This window comes from Branchiostoma belcheri, unplaced genomic scaffold, assembly GCF_001625305.1.
Source record: "Branchiostoma belcheri isolate BF01 breed outbred unplaced genomic scaffold, Haploidv18h27 scaffold56, whole genome shotgun sequence".
Lineage (NCBI taxonomy): Eukaryota > Metazoa > Chordata > Leptocardii > Amphioxiformes > Branchiostomatidae > Branchiostoma > Branchiostoma belcheri.
Window position 1 is genome coordinate 360,037 of NW_017804198.1, and position 14,441 is coordinate 374,477.

The window sequence follows — 14,441 nt, forward strand, 5'->3', positions numbered from 1 at the left end:
TATATATATGTATATATGTGTGTGTGAGTGTGTGTGTGTTTGTGTGTGTGTTTGTGTGTGTGTGTGTGTGTGTGTACAGCGTTTAATGTGTATGAATTGAACATGAAATTCTCAACAACCTTTCGTGACGTAGGGGCAAAGGTCAATAGTAGGCCCATGCGCAGAGGGCCAGGTTTTAGTCATATTACACTAACGCCATGTGGTGGTGTTGCGACAAGAATGCGGTCCGAAACGTCACTTCACCCACCCCCCCGCTACAATTTCAGTTAATAGTAAAGTTATTTTGATTCATATACGTTACCACCGATGAAGGGTTATGGTACTTGCCGATGTTTGTGTGTTCTCAGCTGTAGTAACGGTGGCCAGGACGGATTTCTTTAAGTTTATGTATACAATTTACTACTGGGATCCAGATGGTGAGCATCGTTTTTTTTTTCTAAATTGTATCTGTGTTTTGAAGAGTCGAAATACAAATATCTTTCTTTGCACATGTACCTCGCCTCATTTCTCCCTTGCTCGTAAGTTTAACCTTGATCGTCACCAAGAGAGAAAACACCGAGACGAGTCAGCTGTTGCCTCGGGGAAAGTCGTCGTAGATCCCGAGACAGGATCTTACCGAAAGCGTTACGTTATTGACATGACACTAACACGCTTGATTTATCGGGCGATGAGGAAGATGAAGACCACGATGAACCGACCGACCCACACCACGGCCAAACCAAATACATAGTCTTTTTTATAAAGACAACAATCAATCTCGAACTCTTGTCCTGCGGAGCACAACAATTGCTGTTTTTCACATATAGTATCATCTATATAATTATCACCCTGTTTAGGTACGATCGATTTTGGAGTGTTTCTCGTGCAAAGCATCACACCGCAGCGAAACGTAACGAAGTAACTATGGCACCGCAGGCCAAAATGAAATTATTTTAAAATATTGTGTAAGGAATGCCAGCAGGACAAGGGTTAAGACGTGTACTTTGTAAATAAACCGCCATGGGGTGCTTTTAGACTGTGCACACATGACCGATATATTTTAGGACATATCAGTGGACACTTTTGGGTTCACGCGGGCACCAGAAAACCGAGTACACTCGAAGTCCACACACATAAAACATATAAAAAAGGAAACTCGGCGGCCGCAGGACTAGGGTTGAACAGCACAAAATGTTGATTCTTTTCCTGAACTTGCCAAAAAATTGATAATGTTTTAGTACGTATCGACGTACGCGAATCCAGCGTTCATCTTCCTTTACCTTGCCCTTGCCCTTGCCCTTGCCCCGCCATCTCGGAGTAAAAATGTTCCCGGCCGTTCGTTCGGAAACGTTGCGGCTATAAAAAAAAAAACACAATTGTCTACTACAGTCCCAAACAAGCTACTAGGAGTCCCAAAATCACACCATTCGTTCCCGATGATCCCTAGAAATCATTCACCTGACACTTCAAATTATCCCTTATCGACCTTGACCTTCGCCTTTCATGTCCCTACCTAAACAGTTAATACCATTAAAACCCGCTCCCATTTCTCACGTTATTTTGTCCACAAACGAAAACCCAAAAATACACAACTCTTTGCAGCAATGTAGACACATCATGGGATAACCATTTTTAACCTTCAAATTTGTTTCTTAAACCGCTGCACACCTACCAAATATCACTACGATCCATTCACAGATCTAGGCTGCATTAACACAATCGATAAATGCTCAAAAAGCCCACTGCAATTACGAAAAGTCAGGTGGTCCATTTTTAAACTTCAAGTACATTTTCACAACTGCTACCCACACACCAAAAATGTAAAAAATGCGCCGACAAATAATCGAGTTACATCGTCGACCAACATATGATACGGACCCAAACAACGGCCAAACCGAATACATATGTACATACTCTTTTTGACGAACACAATAACTCATGTTTCATGGAGGTATGGGATCTCCGAATTCTTGTTCAGCTCAGTTGCGGCGAGTCCACACACCGATCATGGCTCGGAAGGTCTTGTTTACAAAATTTCAGGAGGATCCATTCGATGGGAGGCGTACCTGAACACCAGATTTACGATCCATAAAGAATCGAGGGCTCCAGACGCCACCCCCATGTCAGAGGTGACACTTTGACATTTCAATACTCTGACTCACAATAAGCTGAAGTGAAAGGACAAGTTACACTTCATTCCACACACAACTCATTCTGTGTCGGATCAGCGCTGAAATATCGCTAAGATTGCTGTCTGATTTGTGCCACACAAGTAAGAATATGTTCAGTGTACACATTTCAAATCTCTGAGGAGGTTTCACCAGGCTTTGTAGCTACACTTTGAGAGTAGACGATATTTAGTGGGGAGAGGGATGGTGCACTGGGGGGAGGGCCATTTTGAAATTTTTGGGCCTGGGGGGAGGGCCATTGAAACAAAAATGGCTAAAGCGTTCGGGGGAGGGCCATCTAAAAGGAAAATGGCCTGGGGAGATCCATCAAAAGCTTTTGCGAAAACCTTTAGTGCAACGTTCGAGCAAGTTTGTAAAATATGCTTCCTTTGCAGGCGTTCAGGCGCGGGGAGGGGTATTTTCTGTTCAATCGTACCCACAATGACAGTTGCACCACAGTGTATTGTGGTCATTTTAAAGCTGCCCAAATTTTGCCAATTTTCAAGGGACGTATTAAATCCATATTAAGTAAGTGCTTGTCAAATGTAGATCATTACCAACGAAGGTTTCATTGGGCAAGAAATAAACCTTTAAGTGAGGATTAAACAGAACGTAGATATGATGGACCGAACTGAGAACCCATTCTTGTTGCAACCATAAGGCCACACCAAGTAAATTTTATGGATGACGTCCGCGCGCGCATTGATTTTGGCCTGTTCCTAGAAAAAAAAACAAGAAATTCCGCTTCCTGTAACTATGACCAAAGAGTCACGACATGTGCCGCAAATCGTTAGATTGACGTGAACCCCGTAACGCAAAATTGGTAAAGAGCACATGCTTTGTTTCCGCAGGCCTGCAAAAATGTGATGTAAGAAACAGGACAGGACGATAACTGCTGTTCCACCTGTCATTGCTGTTTTGATGATGAATAAGACTTCTTGCTTGTTACACTGTGTCACCTCATTCAATTTGTGTCCTAACATTTGTCGTCTCTTAGTATATTCCTAATCTAGGCATCTTGTTTGTTAGGGCCCTTCTTGTTTTTTTTTCGCCCTCTCGCATTAGATTTAGGGTCTCCAAAGGACGTCATCCATAAAATTTACTTGGTGTGGCCTAAGCCTCACCTCCTGGCCACTCAGACGCTGGTAACGTCACCAAGCACCGCAGGCGGGGAGGCGTTCTTCATAACCGACGAACACGCCGGTACAGAACGAGGTTACGAGGTACAGCGAGCTATGCGCCCCTATCGAAATTCGTTGGGACGACAGCTTGGTTCTTCCTCTCTGGGTCCTTTACTTCATCGCTTATGTTCTCGCTTTCCTGCGTTTTCTCTTGAAACCGTTTTACAACTTCGTTCCCCCCATAACTCTGGCTTTGCTGACACTCCTGAACACGACCTTCTACTTCAACTGTAAGAAAGCCAGGCGTCTTCTCGGCTACAAGCCGATCTTTACATGGGAGGAATCTAAGCAGAAAATGCGGGAAGGACTGCAGGAATGGAAAACTAGGAAGTTCTCGCAAGGCCGTGGTTAGTAGACTTCTAGTGGGGGAGCGTTTTGTTTCTTCGAGCGGCTAGAGTGGCGGTTCCTTTCGGTGGGAGGGCCTTGTTTGGGGTAGCGCTGCATCCACGGAGATTCGTAATAACCCATTGCCGCATTAGAGATCCCTTATATTAGGCCACAGCAAATAATTTTTATGGGACATCAGCGCGCGCATTAATTTTCACCTGATTTTGGAGAGAAAAAAAAAACAAGAAATTTTGTTGCCTTCTGACAGTGGTCACCATGGGCGGAAGACAAGGCTCTGATTTAATGTTTTACGTTTCGTACTTTGATGCAGTGATATGTACTGTAAGCTGTGTATATTAGATGTTCCCACCGAACCAAAACCATTTGTACAATGATTGAGTCAAAATTTCAAAATGTAGGAACCTTGTTTTTTCGGTCCGCCTTGTTTTTTCGCCCGCTCGCGTTAGATTTGCGGAGAGTCTGCGGAGAATGTAATTCATACAATTTACTTGCTGCGGCCTTAGTCCAGGTAAAAATCGTGTATCACCCCCTCCCCCCTCCCCCCAAAAAGTAACGCCACCACTCCAAGAAATCTGCGAAGTAAAATACATAAAAGTCATTTAATAACCTCTACCAGGCTTTCGGAGGCGGTAACCTGTTCTCTTATTTGCGAGGGCTAACGTTAACTTGGTCTATTTGGCCTATTTCTACTCTTTCCAGCCACTTTCCGAAGCCTGATATGGACTAAGCATATCTATAATCGAAATGATAAGTTGCTAGGTGGGGTGGGGGCTCAGGTGCTCTTCTTTAGTCTACCTGGTTGTATTTATATACATATTTCTATCGTTAAATGGCGCTGACAAAATAAGTTGAAAAACTTGAGTTGAGCGTCACTATACTTTGTTGTTATTTTGAATAAAGGCTAGATGTACAGGCCATGTTTAGGTAGTTTTGTGGAGAACGTACTTCAGAGAAACAAATCTTGATTATACCAAGCAACTTTATCTCACAACATTGGAACGGATACACGATGTATATGGGATAAAATACACTAGTCTCTTCACAGAGATAAAATGCTAAGATCACAAATGTTTTTTTTTTTTGCTGTCACTTCTGCTCGGCGAACTTGTCATTACCGTTACCAAATAATTCGCCAAATTTCTCTTTTCTGCATCCGGCGCCACCGTGAATATACAGGGATACAGATCCGTGTCCGTAGACACCGGGTCCTACCAGGCCCTGGGGTCCTACATTTTCCTCAGACCGCCAACTTTTACTACCATGAACATACTTATATTGCAGTGTTGCAAGTTCTTCTGCTAGATTGTAGTGAACTAGTCGCACATTGGACTTCAGCGGAGCTTCATATTTTATCAAAAATCTCCTTGGTTTTATTGTGTTGCCTCCAGGACTCCTAACACTAGCCTCTACCAGGCTCTGCGGATCGCTGGAAAAATAGTAGAAATTGGCCGAAACAAAATTTATCATTAAAAAAAAACAGAGAAGATCCCTGGCCATAGATGATAGAAGATCCTATTCGCGATCCACTGAATCTGATGGTTGGACTTTTCTACTTGTAAGATAGGGGAGTTTTACAACAACACTTCTCTACGTCTAAAATAGGGGGTTTCTTGTGTGGTAATGGACGAAAGGTTCACAGTGGGTTGACAACATGCAGTACATGTGCAGCTGTAGCAAATGAAACTCCCCCTTTGGTTTAAGTCCCCTGCGTCAGCAAAATATGACAGCAAATGAAACTCCCCCTTTGGTTTAAGTCCCCTGCGTCAGCAAAATATGACAGCAAATGAAACTCCCCCTTTGGTTTAAGTCCCCTGCGTCAGCAAAATATGACAGCAAATGAAACTCCCCCTTTGGTTTAAGTTCCCTGCGTCAGCAAAATATGACGTCACAAATGAAACTTCCCCGGCCTGTGCTGAAGTTGGCAAAACATTACGTCACTCGGTTTACGCCCCGTCCACGTGTAAGCGAATCAGAATACAAATTGACGCTTTCGGCCTTATCTATTTAAATTAGATTTCATGTCTTAAGACGGAACCCGGACCGCGTGGTCAGTCTGGTCTAGTTATTTTAGTTGTTACCGTCCCGGTAACCCACGCCCTCGGCCTGTACTGGTGTCTCAATTGCCCTTGTATCCCCGTAATGTAAATTGTCCCCTTTCGGAAACTTGTACTGAAGTAAATTGTCCCCTTTCGGAAACTTGTACTGAAGTAAATTGTCCCCTTTGCATACTTGTGTAATTATTGATGTACTCCCTTGTAAAGTGACCTGCGAAGAATAAAACAGAGTTGGAGCGAGAATTGAACCTTGGCTTGGTGTGGTGAATATAACAGCCTGCTTAGTTAAGAGTCCTAATCCTACTGCTAGACATATGTGACACAGCACCTGTTAATGCTGAGTCAGTGCCCGCCGCTCACTACTGTCCAACTGCTCTCTCCAAAATACAAATGACATGAATTTGCAATGTGAAATTGCGACATTCTAATTGCTTGTAGTAAGCATTGAAAAGTTTACAATTTCAGATATTGGCCAATTTTTTTAAATGAAATATGGACATAAGAACATGGGCTGACATTTTACAAATTGTCGCACCCCCTAGCTCCCCGCGGAAGCAGAATAATGGAACAGTCCAAACTATGGCCCAAGATATCCCGTCATCCCCCGCGCATGCCTTCCCGCGCGGTTGATTTCGACAACAAAAAACATGTCAACAATGAAATTAGCATAAATTCTACCATTTTAGAGCAATTATAGTCACTAAATCAATCATCTTCACTAAGACAATCTTTAAGTACGTGCTTTAGGTGAACGGGGAGAGGTGAACAAGTAGAATCGATGTTTGTTTTCGCGAAGAAACGATGAAATTTGCAGGTAAGCGTGGATCTGGTTACATGACCGAGGGGAAACCCCGATCCGACCGTAGCGTGGGTTGAGACAGGCGGGGAGACACGCCGGACTCAGCGGGACTTGGCGTGGGAAGACGCCGGGATTTGTGGCTTACCGCAGGCACACTCAGGTATGTTTTGTGTACAGAATTATTCAGCTATCTGACAGGCGTGTTTCCTGTGTTTTGAAACGGCAAGTTGTGGTTGCAAGATCATAACAAAAGGTCACATAGTTTATAAACATGGCCGCACTACTACTAGTGTAACACAGAGAAAGGAGTAACTCGAAGGTTGACTCTGACCCCCGGGAATCGAACCCGCGCCGCAACCAGTGCACAAACCGATTCACCCAAAAGATCCAGGATCCCTTGGGCGGATAGTTAGTGACGCCTATATACTCGCTGTTACACTAGTACCTTTTTAGTTTTACCTAGCCTGGATGCCAGACCCATAGCACACTGTACACCATGTACACTGAGAATGAGATACTGTGCTCACTGAGATACTTTGTGTCCAGTGTGCTATGGGTCTGGCACCCAGGCTAAGTTTAACCACCCTGAAGTCTAAGTGAAATCTAGCGTTATAAATAGAATATTTGATTCATTCTTCCTGACTACTGAAGTCTCACCCCCTTCACTACCATAACAGCCTTCGTCGAGATGATTTACTGCATATAATTTTTGGTAGTGTGTGTGTGTTTTTTGTGTTTTTAGGTGAAGATTTATACGTGAGTGTACGTTGCACAACTACTGCTAGTAACCGTTACAGCATGTAGAAATTGTGTATTATTGTAGATGATTAATGGCAGCCTTTGTTGGTGGAGTTCTGTCTTTACTATTACTAGATCTGTCAGCCACACGGTTTCGTGAGTGGTGGGCTGATCAAAATATACTCCAGTAAAATACACCCCTCCATCCCCCAAATGAGCCCAGCTCAGCCAATGATAATATTATTGTTCCAGGACTGCTATAGTATATAACTGTATAGAGGCTTGTAAATTAGATCTAAAACAAGAAGTTGTACATAAATTGGTTAACTGGGTAACAAAGAATTGATTTGGGTTTATTTATTTATTATTCATGGAATCCGGATATATTAGAAAAAACAACTGTACAGTGCTACAGAGACACTGATATCATATTTTTCTCATGAAGACTTTAAAAGTTTGGCATATGTAACGTTACATATACTATACTTGTCATTTTTTATCTGTTCTTGTTACGCCTATCTACTTTAGTAATAGTAGCCTGGCTCCCTAATGTCGCTGGCTACCATGACATAATTTAGGGAGCCAGCAGATCTAGAAGCTATGGAGGATGGCAACCAGGCTAACTCCTATACACCCCTGCTGCAGATTATGAACATATCAATTATCATAAACTAGCTGGGCACTTTCATTTCAATTAGCACCAGACCTAATAACCAGTAAATGATCAGAAGCCATTTTTTATCAAGTACTTTACTACATAAAATACATGGACCATCCTAGAAGTTGTAGATCGGGAAAATTCAGTCCTTAACATGATGTCATCTACTAGTAATGCCTTCCATCGTTAACTGATAGACCAAATGGCTTTACTAGTATTGCATGTTGCATTATAAATCGATAACGTGATTTGTTTCCTTTGCAATTACACAATGTTAATATCAGAATTCTAGATGAAACCCTACATGGAATATTGGCTGTTGTAATTTCATAATTCAAATTCAATCATTATGATAGTCTCTAATTGAACCAAAAAAAAACACAATCTAACTTTTGCTTTTCCCCACAGATGGGATGCTATTGTCAGAGGTATATGTATTGTTCATTATTCACACCTGGCTTCATGATAACAATCTTTATTTGATATAATAGTGAAACTGCAGCAGGTGCAACTGGGACATGTCTGGGCATGTTTGTTGTTTTCTTTCTTTGTCCCAGCCTGCCTGAACTTGAGAGCCCTGAAAAGGGTGTAAGGTTTCACAGCAGGGAGCTAGAATTTTCAATGAAGGTTGGACATCCAGGTAGTGAGATATACCCAAAAACAGTTACTCAAGCAACTGCATAGAATTTGAAAACTATCAATGCAACTGTATCATCCTTGCAAAACATAGTGGATGCAACTTGAAACGTCTGACTTGTACTGTTTTCAAATTCTATTCAGTTGCTTGCAATGAGTACTAGTAACTGTTTTCTGTGTAAATACCTGATATTTAATCCCACTTTACACTGATTGCCAATGGCACAGAGGTGTGAAAATGAAAGTGTTGTGTTAACACTTCACACATCTGTCATTGTGTGTCAATGTTTAACGATGTTGGCTTTCAGATAAGTTTGAAGGTTGACTCGGTTGCTCAGTAACAGGGCAATGATGATAAAATAAAGACCCACTAGTGTGTAGATGTGTGTCATACAAAAGAAATAATAAAAAGCCTCCACCAGGCTAGCCTCTTAGCTATATATAGACAGACTTCTAAGCTCTACCAGGACAATTTGTTTGTTTATAGAAGCAGCTAAGATCATCAGTGGGTTCTTTTTGGGAGACCGCGTACTAGATGTTCGGACGTCAAGAAAGAAAAGTGTCACTCTAGCCCCTTGTAGAATTAGAAGAAAATGCTGCCGTACGAGAGTCTGTGCACTGGAGTCCAAATACGGTATTACTACTAGTAGTTGAGGATGGAGAATAAAAGGACCTTCCTCAATTCGGAATATTCGTTTTTATGCTAGTACTAGACATAACCCAGGTTTAGATTAAAGAAAGACGATCATGCTAAATACCTCATTCTCTTCAAGAATTCTTTTTGTCTTGTTATAAGAAGTTCTACCTCTAACTGAGTATTTTGTATTCCAGGTGATGTAATAAATGCAAGCAGTACAAGCCTTCCCCCCGGCAGACAAGATCCTGTTGCAGGCCAGTGTCGGGGACCGGTCTCACGTGGAACTCCGCGGTCTGTACCTCACCTCGCTCCCGTGGAGAATCCTCCAACCTCCGCTGTGCACGTCTGTTACTTACCTGGACATCAGCTATAACCGGCTGTCTGTCTTACCGCAGACCGTTGGAGTTTTAAACAACCTCCAGTATCTGTACGCACACGATAATGTGCTCTGTTCCGTCCCCGCAGAAATCTCCTGTCTGCCACACCTCAGGGTGTTGGACTTTTCGCGAAATCGCATCGTCAAAATTCCAACCACCCTAGCTCAGGCTAAGAGCCTGGAAGCGGTCAACTTTTCAGGGAATGGAATCAGTGTACTCAGTCCCAAAATTCTGTACATTCCGACGTTGAGGCAGCTCCATGTGATCAGGAATCCCGTTCAGAACGTTCCGCGGGACGTTGTCCGAGCTGGCTTGGACGCGCTGAGGAAGTTTTTCGACATAGATGTACCAAAGATTTGCTCTCAACAGAAGTCAGAACCAAGGAGACTCTCACTTGCTGAACAGCTAAATTCTGTCACTCTAAAACCTTGCTGTGTCACGGAGAAAGAGTTAGAAACATCGACTGTGGCAGAAGTGTCCGACAAAGAAGACCAAGCTAGCGAAACGCTGTCCACTCACTCGAAGTGTAGTGCTGTAGGCTGTATGGTCATCTGTGGTAGAAACGGTCGGGACAGATGCTGGTCATCTAGTGATCGAGGCTACTACTCTTCATCAAACTTTGACATCAATTCTCTCTCCTACGGCTTTGCCGCCATCGACCTGACCAATGAGGACCAGCTAAGTTGCCATGGCGACTACGACAGCGAGGGTGAAACGGACCGAGACAGTAGTTTCGACGACACTGACGAGAAGTGTAGCTGTTACCATGGTGATGACGTAGATTCAGATTCCGATGACGACTTGTTTCAGGCCAGGAGAAAGCGACTTCCTGACAGAACCCTTCTCTTGACGTACAAGCAAGTGTCGGTCGTCATCCCCGAGCACAACCGCAGCGGACACATCCAGGCGGAATTCTCCCTCGACATTCTGGAAGACGTCCGGTACCTCCCAGCTGAGGTAAAATCCGTGAGTCGTACGTCCCAATGTTCGGTCCACGCCAGCAGTGTTGTCTGCATGGAACCACACGGCGCACAGTTCTACCCAGACGAACCTGCCCTGATCACCGTGCCGCTACACGCAGACCCCAGTCCCTGCGACAAGGTAGTGTGTTTGTGTAGTCAGACTTCGGAAGGACAAAAGCCAACATGGGAGCAAATTCCAGAAACTCAGTGGAGTTACAGTGACGGAAAAGTCACTATAAGAACAACACATTTCAGTTTGTTCACAGTAGTCATACAGAGGGTGTATCCAGAGACAAAAATGGTTCTGTCAACAGGAGGGGGTACTATGAAACTGGAGAAGGTGCCTGGAGCAGAGGTACATTTTCCCGAGGGTTCCGTTCACACTACTATTGAAGCCAGTATGAAGGTGCTGTATGCAGACCCCCCTTATGGACTAGATGAAGTAAACAGCCCCCCTCGTGCCATCGCTACCCCTGTGGTAACACTTGGTCCACATGGCTACCAGTTTGCCACAGAGTCAGACCCTGTACTAGTCAAACTTCCCATCCCGGATTACAGCCAGATTTTGGACAGGTTCGGTCACGACACCGCGCTAACTGTCTGGCACAGTCCGACCAATGAGGAAGAGCCTCTCGCTTGGGAGAAGTTAGAGGTTGATCACCGTATTGAAGAGGAGGGTGGAAACCACGTGGTCTGTTTCCCCGTGACGCACTTTTCCTGGTACCACGGGCTCTGGGACATACTAGCGACGAAGATGCACGCGGCCAAGATGGGCGTGTCGTACTTCTATCCCTACACACAGTTCAGTATGATGTGTCAGGCCCTGATGCAGGAGTTTCAGACACACACGTTCGGGTTAGAGGTCATCTGTTACAGGAGTGGGAAGCCGCTACCCGAAATCGGAAACTACCAACACAAGGTGGGGGGCAGCATCAAACCACGACTCATGAAACTGGGTAGGTTGTATTTGTATGTTCTATTTGTTATTTAAAACAATATTTAAAAGTTTTCAAGTGTTAGATTTCAAAAATTGTCATTGCTAATGACAATTTATTTGATTATTTCACCTACCTTAGGCCACACCACTTTAATATGAAGGAATGGTATTGATAATAAAATAAATCTGAGGCTTTAGCATCCTACTATTCCTATGCATCCTATGCTACAATAGCATAGAATAAGGGCCATGAACTCTAGATATAGACTAGATGCAGACTGGTTTGAAATGTACAGAATGCATTTTGAACTTCTAATCGTGGGGAGAAAAGACTTTCTTCAACTGTATGGACCAAAATATGAGGATTTTAGAGGTTGATTCAGAACTAGAAATGTTTTAGATGTAAATCATAAAGAAAAAAAGGAGTCATTAATAAAATTGGTGTGACTTTAAGGGGAAATAAAATGGCGTCCCTCCACTAGTGTTTTATATTGCTCAAGTACAGGTACAGCAGATATCCAGACCTGTGCTGATTATTTTATGAGTAGTTGATCATGAAGTACTGGTTACTAGTGTACATTTTGTAGGTACACAGTCCTTCTCTTAACAAATACATGACTTTAAATTGCTTGACCCATTTCAGGTGCCATCACCGTCAGGCTGGTTTCAGAGGTGTTTGAAGCTGACACAGACGCTGGAGAAGATGACTCTCTGGCCCAGACCGAGGCTGATTTCCGCGGACAGGAGTTTGACAAGTCCTTCGCTTGTCGCTTCAAGGACCGACCAATAGAGAGAGGGGTTTTTGGGAAGGTGTTTGTGGAGAGAAGGGTCCAGGAGGGGGTTTCTGAGCAGGTTTTTCACTTCAACCTGACAAAGGTAATTCTTTTAAGGCCATGTTGATTTGATTATATGGATGACATCCTCCGGGAGCCCCAAAACTGATGCGCGCGTGCGAATAAAAAAAAAGTTTTGCAAAAAAAAAAGTCTTTTCATTATGAAATCTACGTAGTCATGGGGGTTGAGCAAATGGCACAGAATATGGTTTGGCGAATAATCTAGTCTTCAAGTTCATTTCTTTACAATTTCGTCTTTTTTCGTTTGATTTTGGCATTCTACGACATTGGTATAGTTTTTATCAATTTTTTTTGTAACTTATGGTATATTTTTGCTCATGTTGCAACTGTTTTGTACGATTTACAGTATGGTTGAAAACTTTTGTTTTTTTTTTGGAAACGGCCGAAAATTCATGCGCACGCGGATGTCATCCATATAATCAAATCAACATGGCCTAATTTGAAAAAAAAGTTCAAACTTACATGACTTTGTATATTCATTAGGCAGATCATTAGTGACTAATTACTGGTATCACATTTGAATGCAAATTTAAAGCTAAGAACCATTTTTCTAGCCACAGTTACTAGTACTAGACTACTAATTATAACTAATAAAAATATTACCATTTTACATATTTTAAGTTTTGGGATTTTGATTTACAAATGTAAGTACTAGTACATTGTGGTTCTTGCATGCTGTAATTTTTGTTTTTTTTGCTTGAACATGATGTAAGAATTCAATATGCTTTTGACCTGACCAAAAGCACTTTCAAGCAGAAGTTTAGGCTTCGACTAACTTTTGACGTGTTTTAGGCATTTTTGTTCATTTAGCCACCAAAAGAACTGTGATTTAGGGCAGCAAAAAGGCTGACCACCTCCTTTGTTTCAGAGTGGGAAGGAGGTTGACCTTTCACCCCAGATGGACGAGGAGTGGCAGGTGGTCGCACTCAGGGAACTCGCAGGTCAGCAAGGCATTCTGGGATTAGTCGTTACTGGTACAATTTCAAAAGTGTGGACTGTGGAGTGCCCCAAGGGAGTTATCATTGCAAAGAAAAGGAACAAACCAAAAGAAAGTCTACATAATTATGCAAGTCATATCACAAAGAAAGACCCTTTGTGTCTTACTAGCTCTTATAGCTCAATTTGAGGAAACTATATTCTAAAACAAAATGAAAATCACTTAGTTCTTTGAAGATTTTGAGACTTTCATTGTCCCTTATTGTTAACCAAAATGCCAAGTCTGTAGCAGACATCCCTTTTGGTGTTGAATTACATTATGTTGCAAGTTGCAGGACAGATTAAGAGTTGTAGAGGCTGGTTACCATAGAATTTGTTTGAGTAAGAATAAGTGAGAGCATAAGACCATGTGGAGGTAAACGGCATGCATTTAATGCTTTGCAAATGTTGCCTTTCTACATGTAGTTTTGTGTAATTATTATAAAGCACCAATCACTAATTGATAATCAGGGCTCAAAATTCATATTTGGGAAAAGGTGCACTGGTGCACCCAAAACAAAACCTAATTGCAGGTCTTACTGCTCCTCTTCTGAGCTTGAATCCAAAATGAGAGCTAACTTTAAAATCCTAAACAAGTATTACAACAAAGATTTTATTATTTTTCTGATACTTAGAGACCAAGAATATCTGGTATACTACATGTATAATTATACATTTCTAATGTTTAAAATTCCTACAAAAATATTTGGGTGCACCATTGCACCCACACAAAAAATAAGGCGCATAATTTTTGGTGCACTAAGGTGCACATGCACCCAGTATTTCCAGCCCTGATAATTATTTATTAGGCCACACCAATTTAATTTGTTGGTTCTCGGATTCGCCTCTTCGTTTTTTTCTGATTTGCAAAAAAAAAAATTAAATTGATTCTGGTCCTGAATCAACTGAAAAATGCCCAATGTTTTGCCCCCAACAGTTGAGGAAAGTCCTTTTCTTCCTAGTTGTTACAGTTTTCCCATCTATCATTGCAGTGGTTTGATTAAAAGTTCAAAATTCAATGTTTAAATTTTAACCCAGCCTTTTGTGTTGACTTCATGGCTCATTCCATAGCATTTAAGCCTATAATAGGATGCCTAGACCTGTTTTTATTTTTATTTTTTTTCGCCCTGTCGCTTCA

General features: G+C 42.3%; 1 pseudogene; it reads left to right on the plus strand.

Moving 5' to 3' along the window:
- The first annotated feature begins 6,342 nt into the window (after positions 1-6,342).
- The window catches only part of LOC109481468, a 10,438-nt pseudogene continuing 2,339 nt past the window's right edge, over positions 6,343-14,441 (plus strand).